We start from the raw sequence: 5216 nt of genomic DNA on the forward strand, positions 1-5216 counted from the left end.
GTGTACATTACCCATCTTAAAATACTCCTATCCATATTAAGAAGACAATTACTTCTTTTCGGGCAGGATCCCTTGAGGAACATTAAGAAGGTTATCTTTTTTAGTGTTATGATCTCCTCTTGTGGTATTGTGAGATGTCGTACATTGACCAACCTTTTTTTTTTTTTTTTTTTTATACTCTCCTGTGAAAATAAGCTACTAGTTGAGTACAATAAAATGTTAATGTGAAATTCAATGGCGCCAAATGCGCATTAGCCATATTACTAATGCACATTTGGCGCCTTTGACTCTTCACTTACAGTGGACTTCACTATAGCCCTTAAAATACCAATGGGTAAAAAAAGAAAGCATTTACAACTCACATCTTTTGTATTCAATTATTACTGATTTTCAATGGAGGGTACGAAAAAAAAATCGACTATCAGTTTTCAACTAGCAATAATCGCACCTCAGTAGACCTTCGTTGGCTATGATATTGCTTTTGTGCAAGGTTCTAACCAAACCTTTTAAGGTTGCAGCTAACCTTACAATGCCACAAGGCAATCCTAGGCAATATTATACTAGTATAAATTTATCATTTCTATTATGTATGTGTATATATGTATTGTATTAATTTAATAATAAAGGAGGTTATGAAACAAAATTCGACTATCAGGTGGGGAAAATCTCCTGGAGGACACCCAGCCTAATCGGGTTTCTGAAATCTTGTGGTTGAAACTTCATGCTGACCACTTCACCTATAATCATTATTTAAGAAACAGTACTTCGTTACAGGCTAATCCGAGACTCTCAATGTATTATAGTGATACAGGTTTATTTACTTATTTACACTAATTATCCACAGTTTTCTAGAAGAAAAAAGTGGCATTCGCATACGAATTGCCTGTTTCAATAGACTAAACTGACACAAGCTCGCGCATAGACACACACAAAGAGGAAATACTCTGAAGAGGCTATTAATGAAGACAGACATCGAGTAGACGAAGAAGTCCTTTGTCCCGCGAAGAAAGGAGGATCCGTGCCGATGAACAAACATACGTAGAGTAAACAGAACACTTAACGGTCCTTAGAAGGAGTCTCTCTTAGTGACAGCTTTACAATTGGCAAAGAACGGGGTCTTCTGGCCTAGATAACAATTTGCTATATTACTCAGCTTTAGAATAGGCTTTGTCCATTAGCACAAATTTACCTCAACCATACCAAGCTAAAATATTTTGGAGGGCTTCTATAAACCGAATTCTACAACAGATATTGGTACTTGCGTATTATGTGTTAGCCCAATTGGTTTGAACGATTCAACTGTTATTCAAAAAGAATAACTACTGTTATTTTTATTTAGTTCCCTTGTTCGCCACGAGTACCTTTTTTTTGTTTTGTTTTTTTCGTTTTTTAATTAATATTTACAACTTTATTAAATATATATAATAAGTAAATGTGATGTGAGTTATATTACAATGGCATAATATAGACATGTGGGGAATCTACTCATTGGTAGAAATCCAAGTGTCGTTTTAAGTTTGGTTTTTCGATAAAATGGCGTTTTTTTGGTAATATTCTGTTTTGTTTATCAACAACAAACCGCCATTACGTTAGCTTATGTTGTCTGAAATAACATTAGTTATGTTGTCTTTAGCTCATCTTTTTATGAATTGTGAAAGTGCTAGTAGTTGAACTGCTAGTCAACTATTTTGGTTTCATTTTTCGTATTGTATTATGAAACTTTAGATTTTACGCCCAGTGTTAAAATGCCTAAGAACAACACATTTCGGGCAATTTAAAAAAAAAAAAATGGACCATGAATGAGGCTCTTGTAACTTAATTCTTGTAATAATGTAACAAATAACAATTTTCTTCGAATAGCAGAGTAATTTTTGAAATAATCAATTATTGAAAAAAAATGAAAAATAATATATTTCCAAAACAAAGGATTTCTGACTTGACATAAAACATTTCTTCGTTTTCATATCGATTATTTTTACCGTTTTATAATAACGGGGACGAAAACTGATTGGTCAGTGTTCTCTTACTCATTTCGTTCATTCGTCTTATGGTTTTTTTTTTCAACAATACTTAAGAACTGTTAATTTTTTTGTGAAAGAACAGTTCATTAATGTTTTAAAAGAAAAAAACAGAAACGACCACAACTAATATTAATCTTATAACGCCATTTGGCAAAGGAAGGGCATTGTAAATGTGTACATATATTTTAGATTATTCGTTAAATATATGTTGCATTAGTTCATAATAAATCAATAGGAGGTAAGAAAAAACAAATCTATAAAACAGTCTTGTTTTCGCATTCAGAGAGTGTTATTCCGTTACCCTTTTCTGCTGTCACCTAACCAAGACACATCTAGACAATGAATGTGAGTGTTATAATATTATATGGTTCTTTTTATTTGAAAAAATTAAAGATTGAAAAATAAATATTTATATTTTCACTGTAACAGGAACTTCAAGAAAAATGTTAAGAATGAACAAAAATTACAAGAGCAGCTAAAGTTAACAAAAATGGAAGAATTTTATCGGGAGAAAATGAAAGAAGAAAATAAGTGACCTACAGAGGAGGGAAAAAGAATAAAAAATGAAAAAGGGAACCTTGGTCGAAAAATATAAGACCCGTGCCCCAGAGTTCTTGCCAATGCGGCCAGTGACCCGAGAGGAAAAATATTTTAAATAATTTAAGATTTGTTGTATAATATCGGTTTATACCTTTGCTCTGTATTTATTCAACGGTTATCATCCATCAATCTATTTTTTTTTTTCTTGTAGAATACGTGAAAAAGGAATGAATGCGTTTTTTGCATTAAATAAATTCAAATGTATACAAAATTACAAGACCTAAAGACACTTCTAATGAAATAAGCTAAGAAATAATTGTTTAAGGGAAAATAAAGACAAATTCGTTTTAATGTCCTCCAGAATGCTGAATTTCTCCACTTCCAACTCACACCAATATCTCTTAGATTTTTTCACTTCACATGGAGGAAAATTGCTGATACAAGGATGCGAGAATAATGCTCTAAATGGTACCCTAGAAAGTAGAATTAAGAGAATTGAACGGAAAATCCCCCGTACTATTACAGGACCTATCTGGGATCAGAGTCTTAACACATGGAGGAGAAGAACTAACTGTGCTTGCAGAGATTGGTCAGTCAATATCTCCTCAAGCCAATGAGGTTAAGATGAGTGGGACACGTGCCTCGAAGAAATCCATCAGGACGACTCTACATAACAACGAATGTCTGTATAATGAGGTGTATATAGTTGACCGTAGATTACTGATTGGAGAAGATGCTCGAGGGGTGCGGTCAGAAAAAATAACATGAATAAACAATAAATTACTTATTTATGCCGACGTTTCGACCTGAATTTCAGGTCTTCATCAGGGGTTTCAGCGAGGAATCTTGGCTAAAACTGATGTCAATACAGTGTATGTCTGAATGTCAGTATAGTAGGCAAGAGACCACGTGGGAGGCCAAAGACCAGTGGATAGACAGAATAAACAAAGATGCGAAAGAGCTGCATATAGCAAACTGGAAAGCAGTAGCTGTGCCTATGCTGGCAGTGCCAAGATAGGCAAGGGTGGAGAAGGCTGGTTAAGGTGGCCAAAGATCTACAATGTCTGTAGAGCCAAACGAAAAAATATTGGTGAAAAAGTTGTTTTAAATAAAGAAGAACGTCCCAACATTTTTTAAAAATATTTCTCGTTCTAATTTGTTAGCGGAGGTTCAGTAGCTGCCATTTGGTTTATTTTTTAATAGGGCCCTAATCCACTTATAAATTTCGTGAAGAAAGCTAGAGTTGGAGTTGAAGTTATTACGATTTTACAGATTTTTTAAATAAATCGAATAATCAGTAACTAATTTAAGAACCACTAATAATCTCAATTTGAAAATATTTTATTTTTATTCGGCGACATCATTGCTATTAATTGTCAGAGAAAATCATGATTTTGTTTTTAATATGAAATTCTTTAAAGCATAATAACATTATTTAAAAAATTTCTTTAGCTATCTAATATATTTTTTTCTCGGCTCTTAGGACGCATTGTCAAGAATCCCAATATTTTTCGATGTAGTATTACCATTAAAAAAATTCATTGTAATCGAATCCTATATATACATAGGGTCCCCTATTTGCTAAATTGGAGACCTTACGGTCATCAAGCTTCAATGTGCCATAAATATTACTTATTCATGTTAAACTTAACCTAAACATTTTCTACTTGAATTCTTACAAGTGGAAATACCAATTGCAAAAATGATAAATAAAAGAAGTATACTTACAATAAGATAAGACGAGAAGCCGTCCCATCCACAGAGTCATTAATAATCCTGAAGAGAGCTGTCAAGGTAATTTCAGGCCCTGTCTGTTCTCGTCCCATCTCACTTATCATAGATCGATTCATTACCCCAATCCCCGGGAGCACATATTTTATAGGTATATTGTTTGTGGGAGTGAGGTGGCTCAGCAGTAAGGCACTGTGCTACTAATTCAAAGGACCCGGGTTGGAATCCAGCTGTGACAGATAATTATTTATTCTGTTATTGTAGCTGAGATCTCACAGTTTCTCACGGGGCATGGGGGTTTCCGTGCTAAGCTCGCCGCACGTGCCATAAACATCGATCATCTATGCCCAATTTGTCAGGTTCCAGAGAGCACGTCGTACTTACCTGTACCACCTATGAAGCACTGAGAGCCATGATGATGAGGGATACAGGACTCTATGTTCTGACTGAGAGCGATCTTCCTGAGCTGACGAAGAAAGAAAACTACCCGCACTACAAGACCGTGTATGGGTGGAAGAAGGCTGTGGGCTCTACTCACTTCTTCCTGGATAGGAGAGAATAAGCTACACCAGCAAGGCCTCAGGAGGAGAGCAAGATTTATTTTGTGAACACTGTGGATTCGGAGGCCCTCCGGTGTCCACCCAGCCACATGAAGTGATTCTGATGCTAAGTGTAAGTGCAAGTATGAAGAAAATCACCCCCTTGCACAGCCATTGGTATAGTACTTCCTTACAAAACACTGGACCTCAGACCCTTCATAGGTTATAGTGGTACAGATTTTTTTTTCTAATTATGTACATGTATTTATTGTAACGAGGTTAAATCATTTGATCGAGAAACAATAGATAACCGATCGATTTGATCGGTCCGTTCAAGAACGATGTTTTCAGTAAGTGTTGAAAATATTAACCAGTTGTGTTATTG

The 5216-nt window shown here is 34.9% G+C and overlaps 1 non-coding gene across 1 annotated transcript; it reads right to left on the reverse strand.

Moving 5' to 3' along the window:
- Positions 1 to 359: 359 nt before the first annotated feature.
- On the reverse strand, positions 360 to 493 carry LOC112211570 (U4 spliceosomal RNA). Its single transcript, XR_002945655.1, has one exon. It is a non-coding gene; the product is annotated as a U4 spliceosomal RNA (small nuclear RNA).
- Positions 494 to 5216: the final 4723 nt, after the last annotated feature.

The sequence above is a fragment of the Halyomorpha halys genome, unplaced genomic scaffold, assembly GCF_000696795.3.
Source record: "Halyomorpha halys isolate HHAL.00 unplaced genomic scaffold, Hhal_1.1 Scaffold573.1, whole genome shotgun sequence".
NCBI lineage: Eukaryota > Metazoa > Arthropoda > Insecta > Hemiptera > Pentatomidae > Halyomorpha > Halyomorpha halys.